The sequence below is a fragment of the Schistocerca gregaria genome, chromosome 4 (genome assembly GCF_023897955.1).
Source record: "Schistocerca gregaria isolate iqSchGreg1 chromosome 4, iqSchGreg1.2, whole genome shotgun sequence".
NCBI classification, from domain to species: Eukaryota; Metazoa; Arthropoda; class Insecta; order Orthoptera; family Acrididae; genus Schistocerca; species Schistocerca gregaria.
The window spans coordinates 563,501,985-563,515,997 of record NC_064923.1 but is presented as its reverse complement, the minus strand read 5'-3'; the positions used below and the strand labels follow the sequence as shown (position 1 = coordinate 563,515,997).

General features: G+C 45.7%; 1 protein-coding gene and 2 non-coding genes across 12 annotated transcripts in view; 1 reads left to right on the top strand and 2 right to left on the bottom strand.

Annotated features, from left to right (window-relative positions):
- Window positions 1-14,013, top strand: part of LOC126267989 (uncharacterized) — a 905,571-nt gene that overhangs the window by 505,248 nt on the left and 386,310 nt on the right. The gene's annotated exons all lie outside the window — the stretch shown is intronic.
- On the bottom strand, window positions 12,819-12,893 carry Trnas-cga (transfer RNA serine (anticodon CGA)). Its single transcript has one exon. It is a non-coding gene; the product is annotated as a tRNA-Ser (tRNA).
- On the bottom strand, window positions 13,419-13,493 carry Trnas-cga (transfer RNA serine (anticodon CGA)). The gene has a single exon. It is a non-coding gene; the product is annotated as a tRNA-Ser (tRNA).

Here is a 14,013-nt window from a genome sequence, read left to right as displayed (position 1 = left end):
AGTCACATTGGCTAACGTCCGTAACCTGGAACGTAAACATGGTATGCAGTTAACAAATGTTACTATCTCGTGTCGAAATTATAATATTGCTTCTTTCAATAGATTACTCGTTGTTTTATCTTCCGCGTGTTCTTACAAATGTATCGATAAAGTGTCATTGACCTACGACGACTCGTATTTCATGGGGGCGCTCTTACGTAGTGAAGTTTTGCTTCTAACCATCCTGTACATTAAGAAACTTGTTTTTTACGTGACACCGGCTGGAAACTGTGAAGCAATGTATAGTTACTAGCACTGTTGGATATATCTCTGATTTCTGGTAACGCAATTGTGTGTCTGAAGACGTTGGAATGACGATGTAAACGTGAGCCACAGTAAAATTCTGGTCTTCCTGAAGAACAATTTCGTGTCGAAATTATAATATTGATTCTTTCAATAGATTACTCGTTGTTTTATCTTCCGCGTGTTCTTACAAATGTATCGATAAAGTGTCATTGACCTACGACGACTCGTATTTCATGGGGGCGCTCTTACGTAGTGAAGTTTTGATTCTAACCATCCTGTACATTAAGAAACTTGTTTTTTACGTGACACCGGCTGGAAACTGTGAAGCAATGTATAGTTACTAGCACTGTTGGATATATCTCTGATTTCTGGTAACGCAATTGAGTGTCTAAAGACGTTGAAATGACGATGTAAACGTGGGCCACAGTAAAATTCTGGTCTTCCGGAAGAACAGTCACGTGCGAACGCGAAGCCCCTCCCGGGTCTCGAGACGTTTCGTTGATGTGCGTGACGCGCGATGGAGGCCAGCGATAAGGGCGCGAGCTACCGTGTGCAGTTTGTCAGCGGTCTCTCGGCAGCGAGATAGTCACGCGCTATCGCCGTCCGTGCGGCCGACTTCCGCTGCCGGTGATCGCGTCATCCAGCAGAGCCTCTTATAATTACAGTGTTTCTCAGCCACAGTGAATCACATACCAGGGATCAAACCGTTTCCGTTTGTGGGCGTTGGTGCAGCGTACACGCAACATAGGCGTATATATACAGGGTGAGTCACTAACTATTGCCACCTAGAATGACTCCGAATGTATGGTAGTACCTGAATGGTTTGTGAGACAAATGTAGCATGGTATAACGGGGGCCATGATATGACGTTGGATTTTTGTTGCTAGGTGGAGTCGCGTCAGAGATATGAAGGGCACCTTTCTTATTTTTTTATTTTTTAAAATATAGAATACTATAGTATTTTCTTATAGCAGCTATCGATACGAATGTTTCAAATGGCTCTGAGCACTATGGGTCATCAGTCCCCTAGAACTTAGAACTACTAACCGAAGGACATCACACACATCCATGCCCGAGGCAGGATTCGAATCTGCGACCGTAGCGGTCGCGCGGTTCCAGACTGAAGCGTGTAGAACCGCTCGGCCACACCAGCCAGCTATCGACACGAATCCAATGATGTGTAACAGTGGGGTCTTTGAAAGTCAACGAAGGTCAAAAAGGTGGCGTGAACGTCAATTTACAGAAGGTGTTCGAAGTGATAAACATTGGTAGCAATGCAGTGCTACAATCTTCATATCAAGGATTTATTTCTATTTCACATCACTTTAGCACTTATCGAAGCACATGCTCTGACAATATATCGTGCGAATAGTAAATATTCGCCGAATAGAGAGTATCCATCTAACGCGCTATTCACATGTAAACACCATTCGACAGTTTCGCAATACAACACTAACAGGAACGGTAAGACTAGTATCGTCGAATGAAGCGAATGTGAATTGATATATTCCTTCGAAGAACAAGTCGATATACTTCTCATTTACAGAGAATGGCCGGCCGAAGTGGCCGTGAGGTTCTAGGCGCTGCAGTCTGGAACCACGAGACTGCTACGGTCGCAGGTTCGAATCCTGCCTCGGGCATGGATGTGTGTAATGTCCTTAGGTTAGTTAGGTTTAAGTAGTTCTAAGTTCTAGGGGACTAATGACCTCAGAAGTTGAGTCCCATAGTTCTCAGAGCCATTTGAACCATTTACAGAGAATGCCTACGAAATTCAGTGAGAGCTAGAGACTTATACGGTGAAAATCATCCTCAATGTACTCACCCTACACATCGTACATTTAAATATGTTTGCGATAAATTCGGAACAACTGGATCTTTTACTCATCTTAAATATATCCGGCAAAGGAAAGTTCCTAACGCTATTCCTGTCACTGAGGTTGGAGATCATTGTGTTAGTTCGCGTCAAACCGCAAGGAAATCTGGCTTGAGCCAGAGTAGTGTTGTTCATGTTCTGCATCGCCCTAAATATCATCCTTACCATATCAGTCTCCACCGAGAATTAACTGGTACGGATTGTATGCATCGCAGTGAATTCTGCCGATGGGCTCAACTTCGGATTCAGAGGGATGACACATTTATCAATTTTATTTTATTTACTGACGATGCCACATTCACGAACCATGGAAATGTTAGTTTGCATAACATGCATTATTGGGCAACTGAAAATCCATTTTGGCTGCGGCAAGTTGCACATCAAAAACCGTACTCGGTGAATGCATGGTATGGGATTCACGAGGACAGAATTATAGGCCCCAATTTCATCGAAGGAGATGTGAGAATTTGTAATTTTTCAGAATTAAAGGATCACTTTTTCGAAACCCCATAATTTTCTCCCATTGCGACGCATGTTTGAAATCTATCTCAAAAGTACGTACAACCGTCCTCTGTAATGGTACAAAAGGGTGGCGCCCTGCGACGTCACACGCGAGCTCGGTGACGCTTGAAACGGCAAGGTGTCGACACATATACACACACAAAAAAGTAGGGTTTAGCGATGTCCCCAGAAACGCGACACGCAGCGTTGAAATCGCGCGGTTTTCTTACGAGCGCCCAGTGAAAACGTTTCAGACGCACCGCTTGCTCTGAACGTAAACGAAAAGGTCTCAGCAGGTGGCGTACAGGGCGTCAATGAAACCACCTCTTTCCTTGGGACATTTCGCGGTCGAAAACGAAAATTCGCAGTGCGATGAGCAACAGAAAGACATTCTTGACAATCGTTGATACTACTCACATATCCCTGAAGCTTGAACTCTTCTTTAAAAAACATCGTCCGCTAGCAACAGCATTAAGCATGATTTCACCTGTTTGGAGTCCGGGCACGGTAGCTCAGCGTGTTCTGCCAGACGGTTAGCTGCCCTCTGTAGTAAAAACAAATTGAGTTAATCGATCAACAACGAACTTAAACGGATGTTCGGTCAGACGGTTAACTGCCCTCTGTAATAAAAAAAAAACTGAGTTAATCGATCAACAGCGAACTTAAACGGATGTCTTACCACGTCCGCCCCGAGCAGATTCAACGAGCAAAAGCGAACAAAATGAGATTTTTTAAAAAGTGGTCAGCGCGGCGGAATGCTACTCCAAGGAGCCCGGGTTCGATTCCCGACTGGCGCAGGAGATTTTCTCCACTCAGAGACTGGATCTTGTGTTGTCCTTGTCATAATTTCATCCCCATTTTCGACGCGCAAGTCGCCCACTGTGGCGTAGAATACAATAAGTACTTGCCCTCGGTGGCCGAACTTCCCCGAATGGGGGGCTCCCGGCCCACAATGCTGTACGCTCGTTTAGTTTCCGTACCTGTTTGTAATGCACAGCGACGGCAATTTTTGCTGTGATGTACAGTTGGAACCATTAGAGCATTATTTAAAAAGACCTCTTTGCTGCTTTGGATCACGTTTATATTTCGTCGAATGATTTTGAACTTGTCCGTGGTGGTTCAACCTACACACGAGAGCAAAACCTGCGTTCGCACTGCACTGAAAAGGGGGTAATATCATACTAAATGGGGTTACTAGTCCACATTGCCCTTAAAGAAGGGTTGAAGCGTCAGGAGTATGTCAGCAGTAACAAAGATTGTCAAGAACGTTTTCCTGTTTCTCATCGCACGCAAACAGTAAAGAAAAGTGTTCCAATGTGTGTGAAGTCTTATGGGACTTAACTGCTAAGGTTATCAGTCCCTAAGCTTACACACTACTTAACCTAAATTATCCTAAAGACAAACATACACACACCCATGCCCGAGGGAGGACTCGAAACTCCGCCGACCAGCCACAAACAGTCGTTTTCGACATCGAAATGTTAGGAAATCAACGTCCCAATGAAAGGGGTAGTTGCATTGACACTCTATATGCCACCTCCAGAGGCTTTTCCTTGTTGATTCTGCAGTGTTTTCCTTGGCCACTCGCAGGAATTTAACGCTGCGTGTCGATAGCCGCTATAAGGAAATAAGCACCAAACTGTAGCATCCATTTTAAAAAACTAAGTTGACCTTCATACCTCTGACGCGACCCCACCTAGCAACAAAAAACCAACTTCTTATTATGGCCCCCGCTGTCCCATGCTACATTTGTCTCACAAACCTTCCAGTTACTATCATACTTTCGGTGTTATTCTAGGTGGCAATAGTAAGTGACTCGCCCTCTATAGATACTCGCATCGGTGTCGCCTACGTTGCGTATACGCTTCACCAAAGCCCACAAACGGAAACAGTTTGATCGCTGGTATGTGATTCACTGTTCTTGAGGAAAACTGTAATTATAATAAGAGGCCGTGCGCTGGATGACGCGATTAGCGGCAGTGAAGTCCGCCGCAAGGCCGGCGATAGAGCGTCATATTATTAACTCACTTTACACGTGAACTTCTCTGAGCTCTGGTCTTTTTTCGCAAGTCGACACTTTGCTTTTTCAAGGGTCGGCGAGCCCAAGGATAACGTCGCAGAGGTCCACGCTTTTGTACCACTACAGGGGAAGAGTGTAGGCAGTTTTGAACCAGATTTCGAATTTATGCGTCGCAATGGGAGACAATTATGGGGTTTCGAAAAAGTGATCTTTCAATTCTGTACAGGCTACTCCGTCATCTACAAGAACAGGCATAAAGTTTCAATTGTCACCTCGAAAAGATAATGCTGCACTTGTAAGACATTCTCCACGTATTCACTCTTCAGCGCGTCAAATTTTTCGACGTTGCATAATTTGGCGGATACTGATTGTAGAAGTCTGCATTTTGGCAGTCAGAAAACGTTCCATTAAAATCACGTCGTTATCGTTCTGGAAAGAGGAAGTTGCTGGGCGACGTGTCAGGAGAATCAAGGGTGAGGCAAATTTTGTAGTCCAAAGAAACAATATCTGTTACTTTCCTTTGCACAATCAGCTGGATATTCCCCTGGAGCAAAAATAACTGTCATGGATAGCTTCCCGCATTGCTTCGTCGTGACAGTTTCCGTAACTTCGCTTGAAGATTTCGGTGGTATGCTCCTTTAGCGTACACGCATGGTCTGTTAGCAAGCATAATGGGTTAGCACCACACCATGGCAGTACCAGAATACACTTAGCATCTTATTGCTCCATGATGTAGAAACCTTTACCTTTTCCGCCTGGAATGAACTCACATGTTTCCGTTGCTTGCTTTACAGCGTTGTCTCGCGGCCATATTGGTAGACTCAGCACTCCTTCATTGATGATAAAGGCAGCTAAATACCATTCATTTTTGACCTGACACAGCTGCAACGTTTGGGCTGGTGCCTCGGTTCGGTGAGCTTTTAGTATGAGTGTGAGCAGTCGTGGAACCGAGCGGGCGGCAATAGCAATATTATTTGAGATAGTAGCAAAGAAAATGACTCTGAGCACTATGGGACTCAACTGCTATGGTTATCAGTCCCCTAGAACTACTTAAACCTAACTAACCTAAGGACATCACACACATCCATGCCCGAGGCAGGATTCGAACCTGCGACCGTAGCAGTCGCACGGTTCCGGACTGCGCGCCTAGAACCGCGAGACCACCGCGGCCGGCCAGATAGTAACAGAATAGAAGCTTTTGACATGTGGTGTTACAGAAAATGCTGAAGATTAGGTGGATAGATTGAGCAGCTAAAGAGGAGGTAGTGAAATGAGTTGGAGAAAAAAAAGAAATGTATGATAGAATTTCGCTAAAAAAAAAAAGGATAGTTTGCTGGGCAAATTCTGAGATATCAAGTAATTGTCAATTTTGCAGTGGTAGAAAGTGTGAGGGAGGTCAAAATTCTAGAGGGAAACCCAGGCACGAATAAAGTTAGTAGGCTCAAATGGATTTAGGTTGCAGTAGATGAAGAGGATGTACTAGCTTGGAGAGCTGCATCGAACCAGTTTTCTGACTGAAGACCACAGCAACACAGCTTTATCAACGTGTTGGGTCTTTTTGTTTTTTTGAATTTCACGGTACTTTGGCGCTAGGTTTTCAACGTGTACCACGACTGCAGACATGCACCTGCGGCCGGCCGTTATGGTCGAGCGATTCTAGGCGCTACAGTCTGGAATTGCGCTACCGCTACGATCGCAGGTTCGAATCCTGCCTCGGGCATGGGTGAGTATAATGCCCTTCGGTTAGTTAGGTTTAATAGTTCTAAGTTCTAGGGGACGGATGACCTCAAATGTTAAGTACCTGGAGATAAACAAAATAAATACTTCCTAAGTTTACTTGTTTACATTTTAGCAGTAATAATTAAAACTTTATGGCCATCCATCGTACAGCCAATAGACCAAATATGCAAGAAATCTCATCCCGCCCCAACAACTCCATACTCACGATTTTCAGTTGACTCTTTTTTTGTACCCACAATGACAACTGTAGTGAATTGTGTGCATCGTCTACGTAAGTAGAATAATCAAACGACCCCAGAGCATGCTAAACAAAAAGGAATAAAAAGTTCCTGTTCGCCTTTTTCTGTCAGTGTGGACTGTTTGTAAAAAATTGCTCAGCTATCAAAAGAGGTTTTCCGGGCGGAAAGCCAAGGGCATCTCGCGCTGTAAACATATCGGGTAACTGGACCAAGACGAAGTTCCAGCACTTTACCATCTGTACTACGAGTCGACGACGAGTTGGCGCAGGTGAGGTGGCGGTCAAGGCTGTGAAGGGACAAAGGGCGGGATCGAAGAGGAGGGGCTGGTGGGGGGGGGGGGGGGTCTGGAATGCAACAGCTGCGCGCTGCAGCCGGCTAGGCCGCCTCCCTCTCCCCTCCAGCTCTCAGAGAACTCAGCGTCACCGGAGGCATTGCGCTCGCTATCTTGCAGGTCGAGCGCAACTTCTTGTCGGCCTAAGCTTTCACTTTTGTAACCACTGTAAGTTAGGTATTCCAGGCCCGTTGTGGTACATTGTCGAAGGGTTTAAATCCGGAGAGCAATTTCATCTGCAGTTCCGGACACCGCAGGCGCGAGCCACAGCGCAATTTTCGGCAGATCTTCCGTTTGTCGGAAGCCTCATGTAGTATTTACATCTGTGCAACTTGCGCCAAATCGTCGTGTGCAGGCGCGTGCCTCAGACGAAAGAAGAGACATCCGCTTAGTTGCATACCTCAGTCACGATAAGTGCACATGCGTGATTCCATTCCACCGAGCCAGATGGCTCGGATGCTCCACTCAAGACGTCCGCCTTGCTAGCAGCAAGTGTCGCAGCAGCCAGTGTCGGAGACAGATGAAATCGTAATCTTAACAGGAAGCGCTAGTGCTATTTCTGTGAATGCTTCTTGCGCCGATTTGTGCGTGGAAGAAAGCGTTTTCGAAGTAATTATTCATCATGTTCGACGATTAATAGCGAAGGAAAACACGACCCACAGCGGCGACAAGGTTAGCTCTGACACTTCGATTTCTTGTTACCGGGGACAGTTGTCCATGTTTGATGTTGCAGTTCATCTACATCTAACCCAATTCCAGATTGAAGTTTTCACTCTGCAGCGGAGGTTGCGCTGATACGGAACTTCCTGGCAAATTAAAACTGTATGCCGGACCCGGACTCGAACCCGGGACCTTTGCCTTTCGCAGGCAAGTGCTCAAACGACTCGGCTACTCCAGTACGACTCACGACCCGTCCTCATGCCTTCACTTCCGCCAGCACCCCATCTCCTACTTTCTAAACTTTACTGCGGTTTTCCAGTGCAACGTCCAGGGTTAGCACTCCTGGAAGAAAGGTTGCTGTCTAGACACGGCTTAGCCACACCCTGGGGAATTGTTTCCAGAATTCTGGATACATTTCCCCATTATATGTCGTAAAAGTAGAGAGCACTATAATACCTGTATAAGTGCTATGGAATATTTTAAAAGTGTATTGTATTTATCGTTTTCAGTTATTCGTTGAGTTTAATGCACATTCATGCCATCAGCCTACAGAAGCTAGAGTAAAATGTTGCCCTGTAATCGACTGTTAAAGGAGCAAGGTCAGTAATTAAAGATCTGCCAAAACGCATAGCCATAATTATTGTTAAGAACCTAAAAAAAACTATTTGTGACAGTTGCATATTTTAATTTCTGATCTACAGGAAGGATGTAGAAGCAAAGTGCATACATCAAGCGGAGTGCATACATATTCTTACACCACTGGTCGTGAATCGTGCTGCCATCGGCAACTACTTCTTGTAGAAAGCAACCTTGGTTACTAAATTTATGGTTTGCGCTCGGCGTTCTTTGGCTCTGCATGAAACGTTAAACGGTGGCCGTGACTGGCAGTTAGCCGCCACAAGTACTTGCAGTACCTGTCTGACTCCATTCACAATAGTGCGCGGCCCTCCTTGCTGCTGTAATTACTTTCGCTCCTATTGCTTTCTTGCTGATGTACCAGACAGTGTCTGAACAGCGTCTTTCATTTTATGTGCTAGCTCTGAGCTTGCCAACAGATTGTACAATTGATGGTAATCATTTGCCCTTTCGCGTTAATGATTAGTAAATTAAGTCCCGTCTAACTGCTCGTCAGTTTGAGAAGGCTGCCGATTATTTTCAGCTGCCACCTATAGAGTCGTCCTCACCGCCAGTGACATCAGCACTAGTTTATGGCGCAATCCCTGCTGTAACACGTACGGTAGTTGGCGTGTAATATTTCAAAGACTTTTAAGTTGAAATTTCCCCCCCCCCCCCCCCCCCCTCCGCCACAGCCTCAAAATACTTGTACTTAGAAGGGAAAAGGAAGCTTCTATTATATTGCTGGAGAGCAAACTTTTTATTTAAATGCCCCAAAATTTTCCTTGGATGTCAAAAAGCATTCTTGTGATTAATTTTCTTTTTTGATTTCAAGTTTCTACAGTGATAATAAACAATTTTACTCTTGTCTTCAAGAAACACATTTGATTTATGTGATGAAAAAAAAAACAAAAAAAAAAACAGAAAACTGACCAAAGAAGCTCGCTACAACTGCTTTGTAGTGAATGTGGTGTTTCGGTTATAGTTTTCCTTCCAAGTCGCATGTCATGTTCTTTCAAAAATAGTCTACTATATTTACGTAGCCGACGGCGTCTGTGAGTTATCGTTCAAATGGTTCAAATGGCTCTGAGCACCATGGGACTTAACATCGGAGGTCATCAGTCCCATAGAACTTAGAACAACTCAAACCTAACTAACCTAAGGACATCACACACATCCATGCCCGAGGCAGGATTCGAGCCTGCGACCGTAGCAGTCTATGAGTTAAATAGACATTTTGTGAGCTGTTTCACTCATCAGCATGCGTAGTGAGGATACAGATGGTATGATCCGTAGAAAATATTGATCAAGTGCAAAAATTGATATGTGAGAAAAGAACAAACGCTTCAGGGTGAAGCAAATAAAAGTGGCCCGGACGAGGGGATACCATTAGACGTGAATGTATGCGTGTAAGCACACACCGTGACGCGCACACCATGTGTACGCCCGCCACGTGCACCTTGGAGCACGTTTACACAGTCTTCACGCCTGACAGGGTTGCTAACAGAGGTCAGTTGGGCCGCGGTCGTAGTTGGCCACCCAGGTCATCCGATCTGTCGGTGTGCGGAGCCATTGTGTGGGGAGCCATCAAGTCTAAGGTGTATCGCAACAACCCTCTTTGTCTTCTAAAGCTGCAGCAGAACATTTCGGATGCAGCAATTCCAGCAATCCAGCTTCGGTCCACTTCCAGCAACTTGCTGTCAAGGACCCAAAAGGGCCAAGAGATGAATGGTGTGTCACTTTCAACATCTGCTATAGTCAGATTAATGCTATATTTCCTTTCTCTGTTCTCCGAGCCTCTCTTATTTGCTGCGCCCTGCGTAAAAGGAAGGAAGGAAGATTGGATTTGTAGTTCCTGCCCACGACGAGGTCTGCAGAGATAGAGCTCAAGTTTGAATTAGGGAAGGATGTCGAAGGAAATCGGCCATGTCCTTTCACAGCCTTAAGCAATTTAGAGAACCCAAGCAAAACCTAAATCTTGGCTGCCTGACGAGAATTTGAACCGCTGTCCTCCGCAGAACGAGTCCAGTGTTTTAGCGACTGTGTCATCTCGGCTGCATTAGATAAAGGTAATTCAAAAAGGTTTTAGAAATCTGTGTGTGTGTGTGTGTGTGTGTGTGTGTGTGTGTGTGTGTGTGTGTGTGTGTGTGTGTGTGCGTGTGCATGTGTCTGTGTGTGTGTGTCCTGGCTACACTAGCAGTTTTACTGGACGTATTCAACGATGCCAAATTGTAAGTTTGAATCAATAGATATTTTACTTCATTGTACACTAATGGCCATTAAAATTGCTACACCACGAAGATGACGTGCTACAGACGCGAAATTTAACCGACCGAAAGAAGATGCAGTGATATGCAAATGATTAGCTTTTCAGAGCATTCACACAAGGTTAGCGCCGATGGCGACACCTACAAAGTGCTGACACGAGGAAAGTTTACAACCGATTTGTCATACACAAACAGCAGTTGACCGGCGTTGCCTGGTGAAACGTTGTTGTGATGCCTCGTGTAAGGACGAGAAATGCGTACCATCTCGTTTCCGACTAAGATAAAGGTCGGATTGTAGCCTATCGCGATTGCGGTTTATCGTATAGCGACATTGCTGCTCGCGTTGGTCGAGATCCAATGATTGTTAGCAGAATATGGAATCGGTGGGTTCAGGAGGGTAATACGGAACGCCGTGCTGGATCCCAACGGCCTCGTATCATTAGCAGTCGAGATGACAGGCATCTTATCCGCATCACTGTAACGGATCGTGCAGCCACGTCTCGATCCCTGAGTCAACAGATGGGGACGTTTGCAAGACGACAACCATCTGCACGAACAGTTCGACGACGCTTGCAGCAGCATGGAGTATCAGTTCGGAGACCATGGCTGCGGTTACTCTTGACGCTGCCTCACAGACAGGAGCGCTTGCGATGGTGTACTCAACGACGAACCTGGGTGCACGAATGGCAAAACGTCATTTTTTCGGACGAATCCAGGTTCTGTTTACAGCATCATGAAGGTCACATCCGTGTTTGGCGACATCGAGGTGAACGCTCATTGAAAGCGTGTATTCGTCATCGCCATACTGGCGTATCACCCGGCGTGATGGCATGGGGTGCCACTGGTTACACATCTCGGTCACCTCTTATTCGCACTGACGGCTCTTTGAACAGTGGACGTTACATTTCAGATGTGTCACGATCCGTGGCTCTACCCTTCATTCCATCACTGCGAAACCCTTCATTTCAGCAGGATAATGCACGACTGCATGGCGCAGGTCCTGTACCGTCCTTTCTGGACACAAAAAATGTTCGAGTGCTGCCCTGGCCAGCACATTCTCCAGATCTCTCACCAACTGAAAACGTCTGGTCAATGGTGGCCGAGCAACTGTCTCGTCACAATACGTCAGTCACTACTCTTGATGAACTGTGGTATCGTGTTGAAGCTGCATGGGCAGCTGTACCTGTACACGCCATCCAAGCTCTGTTTGACTCAATGCCCAGGCGTATCAAGGCAGTTATTACGGCCAGAGGTGGTTGTTCTGGGTACTGATTTCTCAGGATCTATGCACCCAAATTGCGTGCATACTATATTTGTCCAATGAATAGCCGTTTATCATCTGCATTTCATCTTGGTGTAGCAATTTTAATGGCCAGTAGTGTATTTTACATTTTATGTGATTTTAAAAGTTAAATCGTTGCTCGTGGATTTGGCAAATAGGCTGTAGTGCACAGGGGTACTTTCGTAGGTAATAACTGCCTGACACACGTGTGAATAAATTTTCCCGGCCATTACCCAAGGTTGGGATGTGTCGCATCATTGTCGCGCGATTTTACAAACAGTACGCATCAATATCTTGAAGATGAACTGTATATGTATAATTATGGTGTAGCTTCTTTGGAAGAAGCGCAGTGCAAGACGCTCGACTTGGGGATGTGTTAATTCAGTAGATTTTTTTCTGTGCATGTTCGGAAGAGATTAATGTAGATTTTACTTATACTGCATTTTAGATTTTATGTCATATTAAAATTTGAGGTACCTCCTCGTGCATTTGTCAAATACGTAATTGTTCAGTGACGACACTTGTGTTGTGAGCCGGACATTAGTCGAATGACGCGAACATCAGTGAGGCGATACCGAACTCGAAATCGACTGTCTCTGACTTGCAGTGCTCACACTGGAGGTCTGGGGTCGAGTGCACTGTACTTCTTTTTTCTGGGACGGTACTTCTGGAACAGGATTCGCTGCGAATTCAGAGGAGCTGCCTGAATAAATAAGCAGATCGACAAGTGCTGTCAAACAGAAAAACTGACTGCACGCAGCGGCCATACAATGGTAATTGCGTCTACTTTTATTTCCTTTTTGCCGTTTATTCCTCCACTCCTGCTTCTGCAAGAGCCTGGGGTCGGCGCAAGGGTTATGGCGGTCGGCGAACGCGGCCGTACGTGAGCGACCGTCTCAACAGTGAAACGCCTTGGAAAGCTGCGGCAGTTCGAATTGAGAATGAGATTTTCACTCTGCAGCGGAGTGTGCGCTGATATGAAACTTCCTGGCAGATTAAAACTGTGTGCCCGACCGAGACTCGAACTCGGGACCTTTGCCTTTCGCGGGCAAGTGCTCTACCAACTGAGCTACCGAAGCACGACTCACGTCCGGTACTCACAGCTTTACTTCTGCCAGTATCCGTCTCCTACCTTCCAAACTTTACAGAAGCTCTTCTGCGAACCTTGCAGAACTAGCACTCCTGAAAGAAAGGATATTGCGGAGACATGGCTTAGCCACAGCCTGGGGGATGTTTCCAGAATGAGATTTTCACTCTGCAGCGGAGTGTGCGCTGATATGAAACTTCCTGGCAGATTAAAACTGTGTGCCCGACCGAGACTCGAACTCTGGACCTTTGCCTTTCGCGGGCAAGTGCTCTACCAACTGAGCTACCGAAGCACGACTCACGTCCGGTACTCACAGCTTTACTTCTGCCAGTATCCGTCTCCTACCTTCCAAACTTTACAGAAGCTCTTCTGCGAACCTTGCAGAACTAGCACTCCTGAAAGAAAGGATATTGCGGAGACATGGCTTAGCCACAGCCTGGGGGATGTTTCCAGAATGAGATTTTCACTCTGCAGCGGAGTGTGCGCTGATATGAAACTTCCTGGCAGATTAAAACTGTGTGCCCGACCGAGACTCGAACTCGGGACCTTTGCCTTTCGCGGGCAAGTGCTCTACCAACTGAGCTACCGAAGCACGACTCACGTCCGGTACTCACTGGTAGAGCACTTGCCCGCGAAAGGCAAAGGTCCCGAGTTCGAGTCTCGGTCGGGCACACAGTTTTAATCTGCCAGGAAGTTTCAGTTTGAATTGAGTTGTGTAACAAAGAAGAACAAGGAAAGGAATAACAGTAAGTATCTTTTTACAGCGTATTCAACAAATGCAACGAAAATTCCAGCTCTATTTTATGCGCTAACAAAATGTCTGCGAACAATAGGATGTCTGACTACCGTGTTAACTGAAAAAAACTTGTCACTCTTTCAGTAATGCAGCTGTTTATAGGAAACGAATTTTACCAATACTTTGTCTAGAAAGACATAGATTATAGGAGAAAACAGTAGTCTAGAAGGAGCACCATTGATTCGCACAAACCACGCGAAATGCACAGGAAGCCGTATACTGGTGTGCCAACAGCTCTCTTTTTCTTTTTTTCACTGATTCTTGCTCTTTTTTATTTTTCCGTGGCATCTGTTTAAACTGTCATATAGCCGACATCT